The sequence below is a fragment of the Ixodes scapularis genome, unplaced genomic scaffold (genome assembly GCF_016920785.2).
Source record: "Ixodes scapularis isolate PalLabHiFi unplaced genomic scaffold, ASM1692078v2 PGA_scaffold0__279_contigs__length_252992795, whole genome shotgun sequence".
Classification (NCBI taxonomy): Eukaryota; Metazoa; Arthropoda; class Arachnida; order Ixodida; family Ixodidae; genus Ixodes; species Ixodes scapularis.
In genome coordinates, this window is record NW_024609835.1 from 168772965 (window position 1) to 168798623 (window position 25659).

The window sequence follows — 25659 nt, forward strand, 5'->3', positions numbered from 1 at the left end:
ATCTTGGGCCCCGAGGACTTCAGCCCCGGCCTATTTTAAAACACTTCTCCCAATTGGAGCCCGCTTGTCTCGACGTGCCCTTTGTGTAATCCCGAGCCCAGTGCCCATAAATAAAACACTCACACACGGACACGTGAAGGCATGCTCACACAGACGTACGCTCGCGCACACGCAAGCGCATCCAGACACGCGTCGTCTAAGCTCACTGCGGCGAATAGATTTCAGAGGGATCAGTTCGGATTTAGGAGTGAGACGCATTTGCGAGGACAGGCAGCTCCAGCGTGGGTGGACGGTCCGCTTTCCCGCAAGATTGCTATAAAAGGCAAGGGAGGCCCCGCGAAAAAGTATTTTTCAGTCTATGAGGACGGTCCGGTGCTGCTGTGGTTTCCCCTGTGGCCCTGCGGTTTGAGCGCATCTTCTTTGGAGTTGACGAGGAAGTCCCTTTTTTCAGGTAAAGTATTGCTAAGTATAATGTTTTGTGCGATTATTATAATAGGTCCGAGTTTGCTGTACAGTTTAAGGCAGCTTGGCAGATATGCACCTTAAAAAGCAACAAAATAAATATAGTATATTTTTTAGAATGCACCGAAGACATTTTTTATAGGTTCCAGGGATTCGGTTGCCCATGCTTCTCTATACCAGCATTCCCTAGAGAAAAAACAATACGTAAAACATGCAGTTTTTTCGATTACTATGAAGAGTATTCTGATTAATAAAGAGCTAATATACAACCTTCATCAGAAATGTCAGGTGAGCAGGAAGCAATGCGCTCATAATACGTAAAACAATGCTAAGGGGATCAGAAGCTTATGTATCTGCTTCCTTGTAGCTTTTTATAGACTTGTCTAAAAATCAGCTGTATCACAGCAAAGCCTCAAAAGCACTGAACTATATCAAAACACGAACATCTCGAAATGTGCACTTTATAATCACAAATTTACGCCCGAACAGCACGCCAGAGGAATGCCGAACTTGGCCCAAGATTGGCCATGTTATAGAAGGCGTAACGCGGATTTAATGATGCCTTTGCTCCGAGGCGATAGTCAGTGCCAAAATACGTTCGTTTTGCTTTTTTTATGGCTTTCTCCTGGCTTGTCACCTGAATGCCTAAGTGACACACGTGAGCCAAATATGCCGCGTATCAACCGAACAACCAACTGTGACGCCTAATTCTGTTACTTTGGACATGTTGGCCAAAGTTGCCACATGAAAACCGGACAACAAGAAGTGAAGCCTAACTTTGCCACTTCGTTTGGCGATTTATGCTTAAAGATGCCAGATGAGAGCCAAACTAATCTGACTTTGGCAGTTGTTTGGCAATTTACAGCAAATTTACCCCGACTCTGGTCTAAGTAGGTCAAGCTTATCTATACGGTTCTTGCACGAGACCATGATGCAGCGCTACTATCGGTTCGGAAATCTTGCCGCAACTCGGCTGAATTCATGTTGGAGGAATTCATCGCTGTTATCCTATGTGCTGTGTGTTTTGGAGGCGTGTTCGTGCTGTAGTCTGTTCGCTCACTTGAGTTCTAAAATGGTCAGTTGCACCGCCAAAAATATTTCAGCCGTCAAACTCGGCGACAATATGAATCTACGGCCAGCAGTATTGCTTGTTTTAGAATTCCGGCAATCATTAGGAACCAGGACAAGGCGATGATCGAGCAATCGGTTCGCTGGCGTCATGGATGGCTCTGACGGATACGCCGGCACAATCTCGACAGAAAAGATTCGTTCCAAGTGTTTGTGAACTCCACTTCGCGTCAGGTGAGGAACCTCTTTGAGATACACTATAAGACAAGTAAAACAGACGAAATCACTTGTGCGGCAGCTCGAGTCTTCATCAGTGTAGCCAGTAAAAAAGTTAGAGGACCGGCTACAATACTGAGAAGTTCTGCACAATATCCCCCAAGAATTTTACGTATAGGTAGCGGCACTAGTTCTCTTGTCACTCACCTCAAGTGATCAGCAGACGACAGGGTTTTTTGTCCGACGGCACTCTTGCGAGGCGTGCAAGTGCCGAGCGACGGCACTCCGCGCGCGTTCAAGTGCCGTCCAGAATGTTAAACACAACTCACGCTTATTTTGACCTGTGTTTAATCGAGATGTACGGCAGTACTGCTGCTGCAATAATACTCTAAATGCCTCCGACATGACGCCAAGTCACTAACAACAGACGACAATGCTGGTCTCGATATTGAGGCTAACCGGAAGTGACGTCGGGTGTTTGGGTTTCCCAAAACTGCAAAAATCTGAGGAAACAAAAAAGTTGGCCCTAAGAACTCTGATACTGGGTGGGCTTTACGGTATTTGGTGCACTCGCCACGATTCAGTATTTTCATATCCATCAGAAGAACATGCTATTTTAAAGGTGTTTATAGGCATCCCGTGGTCTCTAGCGTGGTTAATAGATAATCATTCTGTGTTTCACGACAGACTGTGACTAAGTACCTCTGCGCGTTAAATTCAGATATCAAGCGACATTGAGGACGTCAAGTTCTAAAAATGTCGCCCACCGCAATCTTTAATTTCGATATTTCTACTGTAGCATCGGGTTTGACAAATTCAGGGGGCCGAAACTGCCTCCAAAACGTCTTGTATAGACAACAAGTTTAATACCGTACTCAATAATAACTACCTGTGAATTAAAAAGAAAATATTTTAAAAGAACTTGCAAGCCTTAATGAAGCTGAGCCGTCAGAAGACGGCGAAACATCTGAACGTGTTTCTACAAATGCGATATGAGGTGTAGAAATATTAATTTCACGTCATTTTATTTTAAGGAGATCACTGCGGTCTTCTAATGAACAGAGCACGCAAGAATCCTAGCACTGCGGAATGCTGCCCCTGAAAACACAAAACATGATATTACACCTTGTGAATAAGTGCACGTATCTATCACCATAGCGAAGAGGCAAAACATACATAAAAACAATAAAAGGAAACACACTATAAAAAGGAAGCAGGAACTAATCAAGTACGAAACACAAAGAACTGTGGAACTATAATCGCTATGAAGTCGTGGGGGATATATAAAATTATATCATGGTTTTGGGGCATTCGTATTGCAATGCGGTACTCTGGAGAATATACCAACTTAAGAAGTGTAGGGGGCACGAACTATTTATCATTTGGTGGTAGAGTGCAATCAGTAAATTAAACTTCCAAAGAACTAACCAAAAAGGAGGATATAGAATGGGCAGGCAACGTGTGCCAATATGAATCAAAAATATCGAACAAACAATTTACAAATATAATCCGGGGGATAAATTTTAATTTCGCACAAAGAAGAGATGGGGCTCAGCAGACAATATCCGTGGAAAAGGCACCACGGGAAGTAGAGAGGAGAATGCGGACGGAAAGAATGCAAGGAAGTTCGGCACTGATTGTGCAAAGTTGACAAATAAAAAAAAAATTCCTTTACGCAGGCCTTTTGCGGTTTGATTCTAGAACTGGAGTGTTAATATACAGGGGTAAATTTAGATATTAGCCATACCATGGCTGTACTAAAGCTAAATAAGGAAAAGAACATACAGTTTAAAAATGCAGAGGGTTTCGTTTTGTCCTCCTGGAAGAAGGGCAACGTTTATGTGAGCACTTGGATTTGACGAGGTAAAAATAGTCGAGAAAAAAAATCGGAACCACACTTTAACTGAAGAACTCATGTGACTAGGGTAGGGTTCTATTAAAATCGGTTGTTCGTGTATATAAAAAAAAAATTCAAGTTAATTACCCAACTGGAGAAAAATAACAATGAAAAACTATAATAAATTACATACAGTCCAAAAAAGGGTGCTCCGCATTCTTGAAATATATCAGGGTAATATCATCGATTTTATGGTAGGCCGTATTAAAAAAAAAAATACCTAAAGCAAGCCAGGTGTTTATGCAAATAATTTGAAAACAGCAGCTTTGTGAAATTGGTGAAGTCCCTATGTAACACTATTGGTTAAGAAAAACGAAACAAGAAACGCCAAATATAAGGCCGAATTACGGAAAACGAAAATTGCTTGACTAATGTTTACGTGAAATTTTCATGCATTGCTAAAACAATTCTGAGGACCATGCCGATTTTTTTTTCTATCATTTCATCAATACAAGAACGAAATAACAAAACACGCATATTTACAACGAAATAGGTTTTGGGAAGCAGAACGAAGCACTTTCGCGATTTCTGAGGTTTCCAGTGAACATATGCCTTGTGCTTTGAAGCCTGAGTTAAGATTTTTTTTTATATTAATGTTTTATTCGTTTTCTGGGACATCGTATAGCACAGTGTTTTTTGTGCATCAATGTGAGTCTAGTGTTTTTTTTTGTGCCAGTATGATTCGGCGAACTTTTTATTGGGGATTTAGAAATTTTCTCTTGAGGATGACTTCACATTTTTTCTCCGATGATCGTGCAATAAACCTTTGTGTTTTTTAAAGATGCGAAATGCTACAATGCTATTTTGTTTGGCATGTTTTAAATTTGTATTGTTTTTAGAGAGGCGTGTATTTCTAGAACGCACGTGAATTTGCCAGATGTTTATTTTTTCCAATGGTATTCGTTTATATTGCACAATTATGTGTACTCGCTGCTAACTACGGGGGTAAAGGCCTAGCTCAGTTAAGCATGAACGCGCCTTGTCTCTACCTTCCTGCAGAGCTTAGGCCGTGAAAAGCAAAATAAATTTCAAATGTGAGCTTAGCAATCTGGACGCAAATTTTACAGCTTGGATATTTTAACGGGAGCCTTAATTTAGGAAAATACTTAGAGTGCTGGAGGGTATAAATGTCTGTAGGTTAGGTGGTGCAAGATGCCGATATATGGGAAGGTTATAAAAACTACCATCATTCATTTATGCGGTAGCATCAAACGGTTTCACTGATCAATTCATCATATCGTACCAGCAAACAGTCTCCCCGCATTTACGAAATCTATTCGTCATGCCAAACTTCCAACAAGACGTCCCTTCATGTTATAAGAAAACATAGGCGAGTTACTTTCTGTTATTGTACGGTAAAGTATTTGATTATATAGAGAAATCGTCAGTATCTCCCGTAAACACAACGATGTTCCCATCAACGCTGTTATATATAGTAAAATCAAAGGCAACAAAATGAAAATACTTTTCGCTACATTTGTCATTGCAATTTTAAAAGAAATCACTTGCCACCTAAAGGATGAGTTTATTGGTGAACCAATAAAAGTTTTTGAATATCAGACCACAAAAATGTCACCATCACAGCGGTGTACATTGTGCTGCGGGCAATATATCTAAAGTGTGCAGAGCGCAAAACTTTAGCGCAAACAAGCCATCAACAATCTTTTTTTTTTTTTTAATGAACAAAAGGTAAGGGCGCAAACGAGCTGGTGGTGGTTAAACATTTCGACAAAAACCCCTTTTTGTCCCAGTCTCGGGGTTTTTGTCGAACATTTTTTTTTTTTAGCTGGGAGTTTCGGTAACCAATTTTAAAGTATAACTAAATGAGCTCCTTGAGGGTTCTAACATAAGCGGTTGGCTTTTTTTTTTTTTTCATTAGCATTTATGAGCAATTTACAAAAAACTCCGATGTACTGTTTGTTCTAACTGCTTCGCGCAGTCTACAGCTATCTGAAAGTTATAAAGAAATAAAATCGTCAACATAAAAAAAAGCGTAATTCTTTGCGGTGCTTCCTCTACGTGGCGTCAACAATGATGCCAGTGTCACACTTGGAGAGCGCGGTGGCGGGCCAGTGGGTGAGGAGTCGTTGGCGAGACGGGGATTAAAACAAACGTAAGATTTTTGTTTGTGCTGTACTGTGGCTCCTGTGGGAGCTGTAAACACAGGCGAACATCGGGACGAACGGGCTTTAGCATATATTTTCGAGGTCTTCTATTTCATTAAAAATAGCATATGGCTTTCGAACTACTCCAGATGTAAAGGTTAAAAAAAAAACGATTGGCAAACAAGATTACGCTTAAAGATAAAGAAATAAAGTGAACAAAGACGTGGAAATGTGCGAGCTTTAAATCAAGATTACGATCATGTAGGCTCTTCGTCCGGGCGCCCCTAATTCCCCTAAACTTCCTCTCACCTCACCCCTGTGTACTGACTACTGAAGAATGGCCGAAGGGGCAGTGGCGCTTTCTTGCGTCCCACGCCACATAGTTTTCTGAGAACTCTAAAAGGGGTGTCGGTTATAAGGAACGCAGCCGCAATCACCAGAGTCTACACTGCTCCAATGTGAATAAGCAGTTACAATAAAAGTAACATGCTGTACTGTCTTGTCAAAACAAAAATTGAAACCTGAAAACAAAAATGATTTAGGTCATGCCGCAGCGCAGATACACGTCATTGACGAAAGTTGCCGCGGTTCTACATTGTAATGTGGTAGCTAGCGCCCGCAGAGGCATCAGGCAACCCACCGTAGATTTCTAAAGCTACAATGATTAATTGGTACTTTTTTTTTTCTTTTCGTAAGCTGGTGTTTGTAAGAGTTTCAGGGAGGGAGAGAGAGGGAAATAATAAATGAAGGTTGTGGAGAGATTGGCAGCCTTAAAGACGGCACCGGCTAGTCCATAACTTGAAAGTAGGAAGTCAGGTATATAAATCTAGTGGCATCGGAAGGGCGAAGTAATGAGAAAGAAAAGGGATCAGCAAAGAGAGAATCGTAAATGTGGCGAAGTCACTGCGGTACGAACATGAAAAGGCTGGGTATTTATTATCACAAAATCCTGATTAAAATGAACACCACAAAGGAAGTAAAGTGCAAGAGCAGATCTTCAACGCAGTTAACATTTTGATTGACCGTCTTACAAAAATATACGTCACATCTCACAAAGAAGTGCAGGTTGTCGCGTGGAGTCACTCGAACACGTGCTCCCATGTTTTACTGTCGAATGAAAATGTAAGAATGAAGAAAGATTTAAAAAAAACGAATAATGTTAAGGGCCCCTATTAGTGTTTTGCGGGCTTTCTAGGACCCGGCATTTTTGCTAAAGCAAAGGGTTGTGTTTCTAGCAGCTCTAGACATATCTTTATTTCATGTTTTTCAACTACAAAGCGTTGGCAGTCCAGGAGAATAAGTTAGCTTTCCGTAAATTAAAACTGGTACTCAAGATCGCGGAACTCCACTAAGTATACGTGTTTGCAGGTGTGTAAGTTCTATGACGGTTCATTGGTTAATTGACTACATCTGTCTTACACCGCGATTTTTTTGAATAATTATTTAATTAATTGTAGTTTTTAACACTTACAACTAAGCAAACGCGTGCCAATGGTTAATCATATTTTCTTAGAATTTAAGACGCTAACGGGTGGGCAACAGGCAGCCATAAACGTGAGTAGCATGGATGAATGTTTTGAATTAATGTGAGGGGTCAACGGGGACATGCAAAATAAGTGGTCGCTCGAGAAGGCGCAGCAGTTTGCCCAGCTGCTTGCATGCTCTCCACTAAAAAAGTGAGAAGAGGATAAAAACAAAATATAATCATACCAAGTGAACACGGACTACGACGACGGCTTCTCAATGACGAGACATCAGTCGTGCTTTATAAAACAGACGTGACTTACACTGCTAAAGAATTTTTACTCAGTTATGGGCTGTCTAGAGACATGGTTAAGGACGCCGCACAGGATCACAGGAAGAAGGGAGATGTACACAGACGACAAGCATGTGTGTGTGCATTCCTCTATTTACTTAGGATTTTTGTGCAGTTTTCCATCGTGCTCCTTCATTATTATTTTCGCGCTTCCCCATGCGATTTTCGATAAAGCCGATAGCTTGAACATAACCCCTTACGAATGCCGTAAAGCTTTTTTTTTTTAGATTCCCCTTTTCAGGTCCTTATCTATTGGTAGCAAGAATGAAAAAAAGAAGAGAAAACATAATGAATGTTATGGGGGCTCTGCTATGAAAAACAGTATAAGCCAGTGCGTTGTTTACAAACGATCCGCTCTTTGCCCACTCGAGGTGTGGGCGCTGGGAGTGCGCAGAAACCGAATGGAGGTGAGATGAAGCGTCTACGCATGCGCCGCACCGACAGCAGTACCACCAGAGTTGAGGGATTGCAGAGTCGTCTCTTGGTTCATAGAAAATATTGGAATATTTCATTTTTGGTGATTTAAAAGAAGTAAAGATGTTCAACCGTAGGCAACGCCCCAGTCCCTCGAAGCGTCTAATACCTAACAAACGGAAGCATTTATGGCTCAAAGGTGAACAATAAGCTGAGAGAAACAACATGAGGCGAAACGCGCACCCGCCTGCGTAAGCAACCTACAGCATTGGTAGATTCCTCTAATGTTCTCTGACCCCCCCCATTCTCGTTTTCCAGATTCAAAGAATGGGGCGTACCGAGGGATTTCTGGTGCTCTTTGTGCTCGTCGTCATCGAGAGAGTCGCCCTTAACAGCGGTGAGGGCTCTCCCGCAGTTGAGAACCAGGAGGTCTTTGTGCTGAATCCCGAAGCAGGCGTGCGGCACTTCCGGCAGGGAAAGGTAGGCTGCAACAGCTCGCTCCTGTCGTGCAAAAGGCCTGCGTTGATCGACTGGACTCTGCTCAACCGATGGAGGTCGTACACTCCTTGACACTGTTAACGCAAACACACCATCCTCAATTTGCTATGTTTGTCACTTAGTATTGAAGGACTGCAATCAAAACAACCATAGTGGTGGAATGTGCTTGGTTCCGGTACTAACCAAAGTGGTAAATTATGATGCCCTCCAGCAAGTACCCTTTCAAATTAAAATGCGAAGAAATGCACCGAAGTCGTATTCATGATAACGGTGTCACACACCGTATACGTCATTTTGTGGAAACCAGTTAAATCGCTGGGTTGAATCATGCGAAAACTCGGCTCGTCGATAACGCGTTTGAAAAGGGGAACAACTAAAAATGATAACACATTTGTCATAAATTATGGTTGGTAACAACTTGTTAAGAATGCTGTAGAACGCTCTGAAACTTAAGAAGTATGCTAAGTTCGGCTGGGTTTCGTCGCCATCAGTACGCATTGGTGGGAAAAAAGAATGTGTCATATATGCATCATATTTCTCGTTTTTGCAAGGGCGCAGACGAGAAAATATAGTGAATACTAATAAAGTTTTCCTGATGTAAAACGCTTAAAATAATCAGGCTATTATTTTTTTAGGTTATTTATAATTTCGAGCAAAACAATTATAATTGCGAAATAAAATATTGTACTTTTCTAGGTGATTTAAAGATGCGTTGCTATAATTGTGAGGTGTGAGTTTGTCAGCGGTCTTATTTTTCTCACTTAAAATATTATTATATTTCTCCAAAATGTAAACATTCAAGCGGCCTTATTAAGACTAACAGTCTCCACTGCCAGCTTCATCCTCGTTTCATGCCCTCGTCATTTGGGCCTTTCAAACGGAATTAAGAACAAAGACGGTTGGAGGAATGGGGAACCACCGCATGCCGAGTGGGGCGTGGTGAATCGTGAACGGGAGCTACTTCTCTACTCTCGGACACGGCATTTGGTTGAATGCCGCCTAAAGTGCAGTGTGGCAGGAGCATAAAGTAAATTTGCATTTTGCCTATATTAGTGTTCCAGATGCTCGGAGTCCCTCGGCCGTGGCACTTCAGCGACACTCAGCCAGTAAATTAATAAGCAAAAGCAAAAATCAGAACCGACACTATATTTTTTCTGAACTGCTGACGGAATTGTATATTCTAAAAGTAGACATAAGGCAGCATCAATGCAGCCACCATAAAAAAAAAAAAAAAAAAAAAAAAAAAAACTACTGAAATTTGATGTCATAAATCGGCATTTTAGATATTGCAGGTGATTTCCGTACTATCCTTACAGTTAAGATAGGAAAGGAAAAAACTGTGTCAGGGCAGTGCGGGTGAGCAGGTGAGTGTGAGCTGATGTGGTAATTCTCTAAGTTTTCATGCCTTCCTTCGTACAAGGCCGTACTGATTCGTACTCCACGTTGTAATAACCCCTAATCCATTCTAATACACGCTGAATTTGCATTATGAACAAGGATGCTTGTTTGTTTCACGCGAAAGTGCACACTCGGGAAAAATAGTTTCAGTCTTTCTCTGTGAAGTCTCGCTCATACCAACTTCTGTCCTGCTCAAATATTACAATAAGCGTTTGCCTAAATGTTTGTACCGCATATGTAAGGTTACTTTAGTTTTAGTAGTAATAATGTGGCGATTTTAGCTCAATGCCACAATATCGTTGTCGTGCTTGTGAACGAGTCTATAGTCTCACTTTCCAGAAATTGACAAAGTTGGAGAATATGCACTTTATATCGAATGTATTCTGAGGCAATGCGGGATACGCAGTCACGGACACGAACACGTAAATTTTGAAAGTATTCTTCCTGCGTGAGTTCGAAGACAAACAATGTGGACTGTGCATTTTACAAGTGTACCCCAAAGTACACTGATCCAAGCATGCGCTCCGATAGAAAGCCATAACTTAGAAGTGCGTTCAGATTGAGCGTCTCTATCGGAACGCAGTAATATGCTTATGTTGTGTCTAGACTTTTATCAGATAATTTAGCCGGTTTTAATGATCACCAGCAAGTTTCTAATTAAAACCATACCACTAAATTGTCATATTGCGTGAATTACTCGAAATTCATTAAACGGATTGTACCGAATGTCATTAATTTCCCCAAAAGGTTTTTTTTTTTGTGTGTGTGTGTGGAAAGAACACTATGATATTAACATTTTTTTTTGTGTTGCGTATTTTTCGCAGGAATGATTTGAGTCACGTTTCGAAAGAACACCCTGCATACGCTCTTTTTACGACTTTATTTCCTGGATTGTGAGACAAAATTTAGATCACCTAACAGCCTTACATGGCAGGTCCTGTACTGCGCGGGATCAGACTCGGCGTTGCACTTACAATGAACCTACCTACATTTAATACATATTCATGTACAAATAGAATCCCTCTACCATATTCTTAAAGGTTGCCCCAAGAATTATGCGAGGCGAAAGGAGCCGCTGGAAGATCTTCACCGAAATTATTCTCGCCCGATCAATCCAAATAATCCTAGGCGCCTTCGATTGTTCGGGAAAAAACAATGACTGCAAAATTCCTGCTGTGTTTACGAAATCAAACCCAACTAATTATTCCTTCCGAATAACATTGAAACCGCGAGATAAAATTTAAATTTTATTGCGCGAAGAAATAAAACACGCTCAAGACACCTTCTCAATTTTGTTTTGCTGCAAGATTTCGTGTTTGTGTAGAAAAACAAACCCTGGTAAACACGAGCCAGAGAACCCTCGCTGTCCATGGTGACATTATAGCGTACGGGAGTCAGAAAAAACAGTCTTCGCTGAGTCGTGGAAATATGCTCCAAATGACAAAAGACTAAGGTTCTTTAAGTTAACGCATTCCTTTAGTTTCAGTTATTAAAAAAAAAAAACATGTCTTATGAGTTATACAACTTCCATTGCGCCACACCTGCAAAAATATTGCTCGTACTCTGTTGTTGCTGCACGTGACAATGAGAAAAAAAGTGACAGCAGCAGCTTTCGAATTCCCCATTCCCAACCGGCCGTTTTCGTGCAAAAACGACGAAAAAGGTTAAACAGATTTCGAGTTGGATATTTTTTGTTCTTGCTGTTGGGCTGTTGTGCGTTTTGTTCGAGTCAAACTCCCTGCAAGCATAAATAGCTCGTGAGTGTTCCTTTAAGAGGTGTTCGGGTTTATCTAATTTTAATAATTTTGTCTTCCCGTTATTGCTTTTTTTCCTGCTCCCTTTTTGCAGTGCATGGTAGCTAGCCGGTAAAGGTTTTAGTTATGGCAAGCCGCTTTGAGGTATCTCTTTAGGGGTTTTCTTTTATTAAACATACTATTTTTTCTTTATTAATAACAGGTATTGAGCTTTCACTTGCCTGGAGCAAGTTCTTCTCCTTACACGCTTGAGCGCAAGAAGAAGCGTGCAGCATTCGCGAGCAGGTCGCGTACGCTGATTGCACCAATGGCTATTTTTTATATTATTTTATACATGTTTCTTGCTTGAAGCGCAACACAGACTCTTTATTTCTTTCTGCTCGCAATAACCAGTTATGCAATGCTATGCGACTGACTGTTGATAATATAAAGGAGTGCCTATCGGTTCGATGTTCCGGAAGAAAACTCTAGCTTTTGGTTTTATTTCGACAATATTGCATTGAAGGGCAGCTATGTGTGCAAATAGCTTTCCTTAACTACGGAAAAATACATATACCTCTTTCTTGAATGTGATTTGTCTTTCACTGTAGCGATGCCGCATCTCGGACAAGTAGTTTTCGTCCTGAACTCCAGCCTTTTCACAATGGTGTACTCAAGCACGTCAGACTTATTGTTCATAAAACACCTTCTATTACCCAGAAGCCAGCTGCTATCTCCACGTCTGAAAAGTACGAGCTATAGCATGACAAAAATTATTCATGAGATCTATGTACCTGAAATATTTATTCTACTATATATAAACGAAAGGAAAAATAAAACAGTGACAATGAAAAAAGGAAATGCCTTTTCGAGACACCTGAAATGCATGCTGGAAACAGTGCAAATTAATGCACGTGCTCTGCGTCTATTACGCTAAAATAAGCGGTAATCGCCACTACCATGCGAACATAAGAAGCAGACAGCTCGACCCAGTCCAAGGAAAAGCGAAATTCGTTTTGTGAATGTTTAGACGTCTAATTAGGAGAAAATACGACAACAAATAATCGGCGTTTCATTGAATTATGCGAGAAGTTAACTAGACCCAACGAGTACCCGATGTCTCCGCTGTAGACGAAGAACGAACGAAGAAACACATTTGATTTAATAGAGACAACGAATAAACGTGACACGAGAACTTGTGCAAAGTGAGTGGTCAATATTTTCTTAGGAGCAGGGAGGACCGCGCGGCGCCAGTAATACAGTTCTTCTCAATATAGGGATGCAACAAAAACTATATTCTATGATAAGATGGGGACGCTAGGGAGGTCGTTCAGCTGGTCCTGCCTCTAGCGCGCACATCCTAACTTCAATAACGCTTCGGCGACTGGTGAGCCTCAAGCGCGCATGCGTAGTCAAAGCAAGAGAAGACGCAACAACCGCTTGCTGAAGGTGAGGCCTTTAGAAAAAAGTTCCTTGCCGTTGTCATCCCCTTAGTGAGTACATTTAAAGAGCAACTCCAATAAGCCGATATTGTGCGAGGCCGGTACCGTGCCAGCTAAAGCAGGTGGTAATCTCCCGCAAAATAGTTTTTATTCAACACACACCCACCCACGCAAAGACACGCACACGCACGCACACACGCGAAAACATACACACACATACACAAAAAAATGCCACCGAATAAATTAGCTTTTTTAAAAGGACCGTCATCCGTATGTATTGCTTAAAAATTACATAATTCCAATAAAAAACAAAAAGGCAGAAAGAGATAATAAATTTGCAGATGCTGCATTATACTATGAGGGAAACCGATACCAGGCGTTCAAAGCTGGAACAGATGGGCGAAAAAACCCTTAAATTCGCTCGAAGCTTATCCTGAGCAAAAGTCGTTTCACGCTATTAAAGATGTAGTAAAATCGAGGCCATGTTGCGCGTAGGTTGCAAATATAGTTTCTTTAAAAGCATGGTTGCTGTGTCACGATTACCCACAGGCGGTTTGTGGAAAAATAAGTTAAATTGTTCGGAAAAATACTTTAGTGTTCCAAATTTCACGCGACCTTCAGGCGGTTTTTAACTTATGTGTCCCAGCCATTAGTCGGTTTTACAGTAATCCTTAACGATTCATACGTAATTGAATAAGATAGAAACTTTTATAAGGGAAAGTTTACTGCGGGTTATTTGGCGTTATTAAACGGATGCCATCGCGTTAAACGCCCTTATTTATTGGACGTTATTTCAGACTTTGAATATCTGAAGCACCGTCGCTTTTCAGTGTACTTTGCTCATAATGTACGGATGTAATCCTCCTGAACGTATATCAATTCGTAAGCTAAAGTACCAGCAGCTTTGACTGCATTGTGCCTTTCAAATGTCTCATTTACGAAAAAAGGATACATGTAAAGGTAGTGAACGTCGAGGCGAGTTTTGGAGAGAAAACCCAGAACCACCTTCGCCGTTTCTTAGTCTTTATTTGGCATATTCATCGGAAGCGACTCCTTCCTATAACGGCGATCATAACAACGCCCGAAGTTTCATGGCACATGGGGCACTTCTGAGATTGGAGAACATATCGATCGGCGCTGTATTTTATATCACTCCTAAGCTATATGAGTTCCGACATGCTTACCGTTTGGGCGGAGGAATTATCGCTCAAAAATTGAATTTTTTGTGAGAATGCGCGCTGAGGTCTGCAGTGGCTCAACAAGTTGGCATGGGCTGGACGAAGGAGAGTGTTAAGAAAATGAATAGTGTTATTAACGTTTGGGAACGACGATCACATGGTAACGTTCTTGACCAAGTATGTGGTTTCTCCCATTCACAAAAGCCACGGACTCTCATATTCTTTCTGCTGTCGGTAGATTCTTTTCTGCTTCAGTTGATAAACCCCACGAAGTTTTTTTTTTTTTAAATACACGAAGAGGCTTTTATTTCCTTATCAGTTTGCCTGAGACATTGGTAAAATAAATATTGGTGCTATATCGTACCCAAAGACGCGCTTCCTACGTTTTTGGTTTAAATACTCATATGCTATGAGCCTTGACATTTTGTATCAATATGTAGAGGAAACATATTGTTTTACTCACAGCTTTTAGTACTTCTCGTATCTTTACAAGTTTTCAAAACAATAAACATTTAAAAGAGCAACTAGTTTTTAATTATTTAGTGCATTTTAGTTGTTGGCAGTCACCTCAATTTTCTATCGAAGAATCAAAACAAACACTTGGGTCAGCTGAAACTAAATAATAATACAAAAGCATTGCAAAGCCAACAAAGATTACTGCTACGAGAAAAAATTTATTTATGTACTTAACCCGTCTACCTTTCATACAATTTTCGTAATATTATACGTTTAGAGAAAGGGTTGGCAATCAATACTTTATGTTTAGCTTTTTTAATTACATGCCTAGTTGTCCTTAGGGTATTTTACACCCGAATTCGAATATAAGGGCTTCAATCAAAATGCTAAGACCTAAAAGAAAGGAGCTTCAGATGCGACTTCATTTATGGAAACCTGCTAAAAGAACGTTGGCACGAACGGCCGTAAAACAACTTTGCAAGCACGGCTATGAGAGAATGATTAAAACACTGCCATAAATGCGGCCCACAACTCGCCGCCCCTCGTGCCTGCTTCTTACCCAGCGTGTGAAACCCGCGTATGAAGGTGGAGGTTCTTGACCTTGACTACGTTGTGCGGATGTTTTTAAACTCAAAAAGAGTCCATCATCAAGGTAGATGTTTGGTTAATTTCGTCCTTCATCTTTCTCCCGAGGCACACATAAACCAACGAGTACAAATATTCAGGTTTTACTTTTCTGGCTTTCTGTTCGACTTTCGTGCATCTGATATAAACCAGATGTGGTCAATCCATGGAACTTCTTGTTATAAAAATAGTCTGGAGCAAAAAGATCAGACAATGTCAGTTTCCAAGTCCTTGTATTTTTTTTTAAATTATTTCTGGCACAGGGAGTTACTAAAGTTTATAGAATACCTTGAGAACACATTCAGTAAAGTGACACCACCGTGGTTGGCGAAGATTGCATATTTAAACTCAGAGTATTAAAGTAGGCCTCTATATTTACTGCTAACCTGCACATCAAATACGTTAAATGCTATACGCCCACTGAGCACGATAATTGATAAATGTACGGAGCGACCCATGAAGACAACTGAATAAGCGCCGTGAGATTGGAGGTTTACCAAAGCCTTCACTTAAATTGTTCTAGAATGATGAGGCAATTTATCTGGAAAATAGTTCCAGAATATAATAACAGGCCATGACAACTACCACCGATTTCTCAACGTTCTGTCAATAATGTTAAGGTAAATCTTGTGGCACAGAAAGATTTGTGGGGACAAACTAGAGCCGTAATTAACGTCACCGTGCATTAAAAAATCAAGGTGGTCAAAGTTACTAACCTTCAAAATAAACAGTCCTGGAACATTGATATGCAGTTGACGTTTCTTCAAGGTACTTCGCATCAACAAAATGCAGTTTTTGCTTCAATATGGAGGCGTCCAGGGGTTTCCTTTTCAAGTTCCCAGGTCCTTGAGTAAAAAGTAGGCGCGCAGAAGATTCTTAGGTGTAGATAGTGCACTGATTCGAAAATTGCAAAATGACCTGAGTGAAAAAAAAACAAACATAAATGTGTCTAATATATGAAAACGTATAACACTATTTAAGAATTTATATGTCTTATATACTAGGGTGATTGAATAACTGTTCCCACTCCGATTATCCCAAATCTCCTAATTTCCATACTTTCCTTACCAGCACTTTTCGTACGAGGTCGCGGTTTTTCCAGTCACTGCTGTGCAGGTTTTGACGTGCACGTCAGTTCAATTGTAGCTAGTCCTAGTGAGTTGCGGTGAGCGGACGTGTTTCCTGGTTCTCCTCGAGCATCCGAAGCTAAGTGCCAGTTTTTCTTCTTTTCTCTCTCTTTTTTTTGAGAGTTGATTGGAAGTGACTATGCGGTAGCAGTATTAGGTTTGAACAGCAGCAGTTAACGTTAGTTTCGCAAAGTAGGCTCTGTTTGAATTTTTGGCGGGAAGGGACGGTTTGTTCCCGGTCTAGACATGGGTCTAGATTTGGGTCGGCATGACAAGGGTGGGGACGAGTTGGTGCAGTGCGAGGGGTGTGGGAGGTGGTGTTACCTGGAGGAGACGGGTTTCGGGAGCCTGGAGGTGGCGGCGGAGGTGAGTTTCGAGTGTCGGCTTTGTGTGAAGCTTCAGCAGGTAACTGGGGAATGGGAGGGTAGAGTTCGGGAGATTGAGGCCCAGCTTAAGGCAGAAGGAGAGAAGCGGGTGGGTCTCGAGGCCCAGGTAGAGGAGCTGACTAGGCAGCTTAATCATGAGAGGGAGCAGCGGGTCGGCCTCGAGAAGCAGGCGGAAGAGCTGGGGGAAGTATGGAAGGCGGGTTTAGAGGAGCGTAAGAGGGAGTGTGACAGTAGGGTAGAGCGCCTGGAAGGGGTAATTCGAGCGAGTGAGAGTAGCGAGGGAAGAAAGGAGGAAGTGTCAGTTCTAGCGGGACGAACCACCAGTCTGCAGGCTGGAATCCCTGGTGGTCGGGAGTCCGGCCTGTTGGCAGGCGGGCTCGACGACGCTGGAGAGCTGATTGAACCTCAGCTCAATGGCGCCTTCGAGCAGCAGGCGTCGGGCAGTCAGGTGACAGGAGATAAGTCGCAGGACAAAGGCGCGCAGGCACCAGGGGGATCTAGGGTACTGGTAGTGGGGAGCTCTAACGTAGCACGGGTTAGGAGGGGTGTACATAACAGGGTGAAGGGAGACCAGAGGGTAACCGTAGAGGTCCAGCCAGGGAAGTGTATGGTGGATGCTATGACCGCAGCACGTGAGGGGGTGTGGGATAACCGGGAGGGAAGGAACCTAGTAATAGTTCACGCGGGGCTTAATGATGTGTTGAAGGGTAGGAGCCAGAACCTCGGAAAGCAGCAAAACGTGGGAATACGTAAGCTGAGGGACGTGTCTGAGAATGTGCATGTGGTTGTGTGCACCATTCCAGAAGTTCGGGGGCAGTCCGGGTTAACGGAGAGGAGGGTTGTCGAAGCCAACGGAGTAATTAAGGGTATGAGTCGACAGCTTCGGTACGACGTAATGGAAGTAAACAGAGAAGTGTACGAGGCTGGCTCCCGCCCTTTTGCAGATGGCATTCACTACAGTGAGGCCACGGGATACAGGGTGGGGGATAGAATGGGCCGCACGGTGACTGCTTTTTTGGGGGGACCGAGGGCCCTGGGGGCACTGAAGTAACTGAAAACCCAACAAAGTCAGGAGAGGCACCCAGGGTTAAAAAGAGGAGAAAACGTAAGAACAGGTATAAAAAAACAGCACAATCAGACATTGGATATATTAACATGCAGGGTGGTAGAAATAGGTTAAAATGGGAAGAGGTAGAGGAGCAACTAAGAAAGGAGGATTTAATGGTGTATGGGTTTGTGGAAACACATCTCAGAGACATGGAGCAGCCACCTTGCAACCCTGACTATGTGTGGGAAGAATGCAACAGAATGGAGGGAACGAGGAAGGGAGGTGGAATTGGAGCATTTATTAAGAAGAATATGAACTTTCAAAGGTTCAGAAAGAAGTGCGCCGAACACTTGTGGCTGAAAGGAAAAGTCGCTGGGGAATCAACAGTCCTTGGAGTGGTTTACTTATGGACAGGGACAGGTGCTAAAGAGGAAAACAGAAAAATGATTGATTGCATATCAAGAGACATTAGTGAACTAGGGGAAGGCTCCGAAATAATTATTATGGGAGACATGAATGCCCATATTGAGGGTCTGGATGGGTATACGGACTCAACTGGAAGCATATTACTAGAACTGGTGGAAAAGCATGATTTAGTTTTATGTAATACCAGTCAGAAGTGTGACGGGCACATAACTTGGGAAACTGGCAATCTACATTCAACTATAGATTACGTACTCATGTCACACAAAATATATGGTAAGTTACAAGTAATGAAAATAGATGAAGAAGGTTCCAAAAGTCTTGGTAGTGATCACAAACGTATTAAGCTGAATTTTGCCAGAGAAGTAAATGCTGAAACTAGACAACATAATTCAAAGCAAACTTTCTGCAGCGACAAAGAGTTGGAAATAGTTGTTGAAAGAATAGAGGCAGCAGTTTCAGGGCAACGGCATACAGATTGGACCTATGAGAGCCTAACTAGGCTTTTTGCTCTAGAACTAGACAAAGTTAAGAGTAAACGAAAGGGGAAGCAAGGACATAGACCAAAAAGTTGGTGGGACAAAGAAGTGAAGCAAGCGATACAAAAACGTCAGGAAGCCTCTAGAGAACACAGGTATTCCAAGCGTAGTGGGGAGTCCGAAACGGAAGTAAAAAGAAAATGGGACAATTTTATAACACGTCGCCGAGAGGCATCCAGTTTGATCAATGCGAAAATTCAGAGAAAGGGTGAGGAATGGATGAGTAATGTAAGTAAGAAAGATAGAAACGCTGCCAAGAAGTTTTGGGAGCACTTGAACTCACTCGGCGAAACGACGCAAGCTAGACAGAGGTTCATACTCTCGCATCAGGGAGATCAATTAGAGGGAGATGATGCGATACAATATATAGGAGCAGTGATGGAGGAGAAATTTCGGGAACGGGTACATGTGGAAGATAGGAGAACCGAAGGAAGTAGCAGTCCAGTTTGTGACATCGCGGATTTTGGACAAAGAGAATGGGAAAAGGCGGAACGAAGAGTCCCTAGTGGCACGTCGACAGGCACAGACGGTATCCCTATTAAGCTGGTGAAGAATTTGGGTCCTAAATCTAAGGCAAAACTAAGGGAGGTAGTGAGTACCATGATAACAAAAGGAAATATTCCAGATGAATGGAGGCTTAGTAGGATGAGTATGATATATAAGGGAAAGGGAGATAAGTCTGATATTAGGAATTATCGTCCTATAACCGTGACACCGGTTATTTACAGGTTGGTAATGCAGATTATAAAGAACAGACTGGAGGAATGGGTAGATTGCGAGGGCATACTGGGCGAGTTACAGAACGGGTTTCGAAAACAAAGAAGGTTGGAGGACAACTTATTTTCTCTAACACAGTGTATAGAAATAGCGCAAAAAGAAAACAGACAGCTCTGGCTGGCATTTCTGGATATCAAGGGTGCCTATGACAATGTGAACCAAAGAAACCTGTGGGACATAATGGAGAACTTAAACCTAGATGAAGGACTATCAGCACTATTAAGGAACATTTACAAAGATAACAAGGTGATTATAACATGGGAAGGAAAGGCGACAGGGAAAATAGAGATAAGACGAGGCCTTAGGCAGGGGTGCCCGTTATCGCCTTTGCTGTTTATGTTGTATCTGAGAGGATTGGAGGATAGACTAGAGAAGAGTGGGCTTGGGTTCAACCTTTCTTACAGTAAGCTAGGCCAAAAAATTCAGCAATCCTTACCGGGATTGATGTATGCGGATGATATTGTACTAATGGCTAACAACAGGACAGAGTTGCAGGAATTAATGAGCATCTGTGGTAGGGAAGGAGAGGAATTAGGTTTAGAATTCAGTAGCGAAAAATCGGCAGTCATGATTTTTAACGAGGATGAAGTTGAGAGGCTGAAGATACAGAATATTACAGTTGAGAGAGCTAGTAAATACAAGTATCTAGGAGTATGGATATGTGATGGTGCAGAATATCTCAGAGACCATGAAAAGTATATAATAGGTAAGGGCAACAGAAATGCAGCTGTAATGAAAAATAGAGCACTTTGGAATTACAACAGGTATGAGGTGGTGAGAGAGATTTGGAAAGGGGTCATGGTGCCTGGCTTGACTTTTGGAAACGCAGTGCTATGCATGAAATCCGAAGTGCATGCGAAACTAGAAATAAAACAGCGCGGAGTAGGTAGACTGGCTTTGGGGGCACATTGCAAAACGCCAAACCAGGGAGTACAAGGAGACATGGGATGGGCATCATTTGAGAGCAGGGAAGCGGTGAGCAAGGTAGAATTTGAGGATAGGTTGAGGCTAATGGACGGGGAGCAATGGGCACGAAAGGTTTTCAGCTATTTATACATGAGGAGTGTAGACACCAAGTGGAGACAGCGCACTAGGAAATTAAGAGGAAAGTTTTTGGGCTATAGCGAAGATACGGAAGAGCAAGTCTCAGTTAAGAAGAAAGTTAAGGCCACAGAAAGAGATCGGTGGCTAGAGGGAATGCAGACAAAGACGGCCCTGGAAAGCTATAGATTAAACAAAAGAGTTATTGCCAAAGAAAGCATTTATGACAATTCTAGGGGAAGCTCATTGCTGTTTGAGGCAAGAACGGGTGTTCTGCGAACCAGAACATACAGAGTGAAGTACCAGGAAATTGATACAGTGTGCACTGCTTGTGGAGAGGAGAACGAGACGGCTGAGCACTTGATACTCTACTGTAAAGGGCTTCACCCTATGCCTACCGAAGACAACATAGATTTAATAAAGTCATTGGGTTTTAGAGACAGCGAAGGGAGAGTGGATTTCAAGACTGTAGAGATTACCAAGCAAAGATTAAGTGAATGGTGGCAGAAATCGAGAGAAAACTAGGTATTTTCTTATTCACTGATGGCAAGGGGGTTTCATAGCCTCACTTTCTTTGCACTGCGAAGTGAATATAGATTTCACATTTAAATATTCTAAGCTTAAATGGTAAAACTAAATGGCTAGGTGGCGTAAGCTACCGCCCGATCCAAAGGGCTCAGCCGTATTCATCCATCCATCCATCCATCCATGTAGCTGAGGAACGAGAAACCATGGCAACATGTGATTTTTGCGAAAAAAGATCAGCATGCAGTGATTCAATTTTTTTTCTTGTGATTTCAAAGTGTGTTTGGTGCCGATCTTTATCAAATACTTTGTGCATAGTCACAACTTAGGTGAGGGACGCACAAGTGCCAGCCATACCAACAAAGCCGCTTGCTTGTCCACCTCCACGACGGACCACAACATTCTATCGGATAGCAGAGTGACAGTGATAATATGGCAAATCATTCGCAAACCAGCCAAGGCTCTGAATTGACTGAGGCTTGAACCATCACAGTCTTGGTACGGCGTGAATTGTTGAAAAATAAATTCTGCAGTCAGACTGGAATTGTTGTTTATTACCAATCTAGTTTATATAAGTCCCATATGCTTCTTTGAAAAATTATATATGACCTTGATTATATATGATTGTTTATTTATTTTAACGGGCAATATTTTTTTGTTCAATTTATTTTTGTTCAGGAGGACCTTAATGTCGACGACTATGGGGACGACGAGCCACTTCTGGTTGAAGACCTCGTCAACAAGCGAGGATTCGGGGAGAAGCGTGGCTTTGGCGAGAAACGTGGTTTCGGCGAAAAGCGGCGCTTCAATGAGAGACGTCGGGTGCTGGAAAACTCTGACGTCATCAGTCGAGGGCCGTACTTGATGCCGTCTTCTCTGGTCTCACCCTGGGCCAGGGTCTACGGTCGTCGATGATCGGTGACCTAATCGACGACAACTGCATACGCTCTTCAAGCAGTGACCATCAACCACCGTCCCAACCTCCCGCGAGGAAGCGGCGCCTGTAAGACACTTTAATAAAAATTATATGTTGATACGAGCGAGAAAAAACACAACAAAATATTAAGATTCTATTCATCAGTGAGCGATTGGTTTTTAATTACTGCCTGCTGTATTGCCTTTTTGTACGTGTGTTTGTGTGTAGGTGTGTGTGTGCATATGTGTGTGAAATAGCCCTAGCGTTGTTGACAAAATACACTACCTCAGCAGATTTGCAAATAGAGAATTAATTTTTAAACAAAAAGTAATTGGTGGTGCAGTGAAACAATAACAAATATAAACGTGACTATCTAATCAAGAAAAAACTGATGCAAAGGCGCTCAGCTACACTGTAATGACGCGATTCGGAGGCCAATTTCAAAAGGACTCCTTGGCGTAATAATTGAAATGAACTGACCAAACTGGGCCCATCGTTCTAGGCAGTTGCAGGCAGAACACTTAAAGGGTAACTGCAAAGAAAAAAGTTTTTTAAGCAGCCTAATTAGAACAACCATGTCAAAAAACAATTTTTACGTGAGAAAAAAAGATTACAGGAATATTTATTGCGTGAGACTGATTTTAGTTTGCGGCTATTTCGTCCGTCTTGAATCGCGCACCACGAAGTTGGGATTCCGTGACGTTGAATCCCAATCGGCTGCTACACTTCTCATTGGTTTAAGAGTTTGATTGAGAGATCTTCGTTGTTAAACCTTTGTTAAATATTGCAATTTCCTTTTGAGCGGCATATTTTTACGTTTAAAGAATAACCCGTGTGATGAGAGTCACCATTTTTTTCGCAAAAGGTTTACAAGACCACACAACTAGGCCCCCATCTCCAGCAAGGCCATAATTGCAATCACAGCAACAAGTCAGTCATGCCCTATTATCTGCTTACTACGTCACGCCAAAAATGTAGTAAAAATACATCAACTTCTTTTCTGGTCTACAGCATCCAACACGACGCGGTGTTAGCCTTACTTATGGGTGCTCCTCTGTCCGATGAGCTCCATGTGATTTAGTTCCATCGCCCTCATCCGGGAGGAGATCTGGAGCACGGCTGGGTTTAGGATGCCACCGAAAAAGTCAGAGTGATCGGTGATGCGGCGGTTACCAACCTTGGAGGCGACCTTCGAAACCTCCAGGCAGCAGACGCAGTCGTGGGCCGTCGGCATTAGGTGGCAGCGGCCGCAGCGGCACCTGGTAGCATGTAATATCGCAAGAGTCAATAGCAGCAGTAGACTAACTTTTTTCTTTCAGTCTTGACACATCGAGGCAGTTGGGTACCACCCGAGCCATTCAGTGGACAATTTGTCAAAGCCTGCGACGTCTCGCGCCAGAAGGTAGCAGCGACGCAGTCCTTTTCATTTCATTTATTTATTTATTCACTTTCCCACTACGCCAGGATGGCATTACAGGGGGGGAGGGGGGATGTACTTCAATCTGATACATTTAAACAACACAAAGGAGCATAACAGAACGCGTACATGCATAGCGCCTAAACATGAACAGCTGGAGTTCAATTACCAGCGGGTATCGTCCAAGCGCGCCGAAGGCTCGGGAGGTTCGGGCGGTGGGCCGTCTTCGTCGTCGGCAACCGTCCTCCGCGGCGTGTCTTTGAATGGCCGAAGACCCAGCTGCTCGCTGGGGCCGAGATGCCGACGCTTCAACTGGGGTTCCATTTTACGCGAGGACACAAAAGCTAGAAAAGGCACTGGACAGTGGTACTTACACAAGACGCACCGGAAATCGAGACGCTGCGTATGTTCAACTCCGCAGCCAAGCCAATCCAACAGCAAATCCAAGAGCGAGGGGCGGAGCGATCTTCTTTTCCGCGGGCGGCGAAAGAGCGCGAGTTTCAAATGTGGAGAGGTTGTGACTCTAAATTACGTCCTGTGACACAAATATTGTAACTTTTTTTTCGCGGGAGATTTGTTTTGTGACATGCTTGTCCCAACTAGGTTGTTTAAAAAGAACCTTTTTTTTTTTCTTTGCAGTTACCCTTTAAAGGCGATGGCGCGAGATCGCAGTTTGCAGAAATGTTGCTTTTACAAGCATTTCGGCAGGAAATCAATCTTCGCACTCGTAGCGGCTTCTTGATAAAATTCACGCATCAGCAGCTGGGCCTCTTAAAGCGCTGCATAAAACAACTGAGAGGGATGGAGTAACCCAAACACTGCCTGGGAAACAGCGTACAAAAAGAATAGTCACCACGAAGTCGTGCTATGTTTTGAAATGCTTGCTTTGATACTTTTAAGAAAGTCACGTACGCGAAAGATACTTCGCAATGGTTTCCACATAAATAACAATTAGATAAAAAACGTTTAACTAGTATGAAAACAGCATGTAAAACGTTTTATTTTTATAGTGATGCACGCCGTCAAGTTAGACTCTGTTTATCTACTCCAAATGATTCTGATAATGAAATTCACTTTTATTTTACTAATAATAACTTGGCGTTCGTCGGAACGCAGTTTTTAGTGTAGATGAAAACACAATATTACATAATAATATAATAGAATTACACAATATTAATATATAATATAAAACTATCTGCACATCACAAGCACATTATATCACAATAAAAACAGCAAAGGCACGCTTAGCAGTATCGATCATTGAAATTTAGCTATTTTGGGGGGCTTAGTTATTGGATTTGTCTTATTGTTTATTCTTAAAGTAGCAGATTTGTCATGACCAACTTTATAGTTTGACTTCACAGTATCTTCGTACAAAACACCAGGATGGAAGCAAATAAACAAACAAAAACCCGAATTTTAGTATAATTTTTAGTGTATATTCTTGTTTAAAAAAAACGTGTTGAAGATCAAAAAGAGAAGGAAGAACGAGGTATTGCAGCGTCGGTGGCATCGAATGAGATTTAAATACTTTACGTAAATCCTACGTTACATTTCTGGGGCCGGGTCAAGCTCATGCTTAGTGTCTTAGATTCTGGAGCCTAAACCTGGGAGTTAGGAGTCCGACCTGCCGCCGGTCGTCTATCTGCTGAACGCGCACTAACCGAAAGCCTGCCGACCCGTCGCCTGCCAACCAACCGCCTACCGACCCGCCATGCATGTTAGACCAAACCTGTCCACCAACTATGAGAACCTTCAATCTAAAAAGACTTTACCGATGGCTTCGAGTTTTGATTTGCCCACTGAACATCCTATTGTCACATGAAGCAATAGACTACACGATCGCCAATCGAGTTCTCAACAGCAGTCTTCCTACCGACCGATTACCGGAAGACTGCCCGCCGACTCACCACCAAACTAATAGCCGCCCGGGAATCGACCGACACACCAACAAATTAATTGTGATTTTACGCCCAAGAATAAACGAGGAGTACTGCACTGACGCCTAATAGCAAGCCTGAACAAGTTTCGTAGCTTGCTGCAACGATCAAATTGAGCGCCCTTTGATCTACAGGCTCTTTTGATTTCAGTATTTTCTGACCGATATCAATCCCGAAATTCTCAATAGTTCAAAGGTTAGCAATGTTGTAGCT

General features: G+C 42.3%; 1 long non-coding RNA gene across 1 annotated transcript; it reads left to right on the forward strand.

Moving 5' to 3' along the window:
* The first annotated feature begins 344 nt into the window (after positions 1-344).
* Positions 345-22177, forward strand: LOC115327331. Its single transcript, XR_005717935.2, has 3 exons — positions 345-451; positions 8297-8458; positions 21852-22177. It is a non-coding gene; the product is annotated as an uncharacterized LOC115327331 (long non-coding RNA).
* Positions 22178-25659: the final 3482 nt, after the last annotated feature.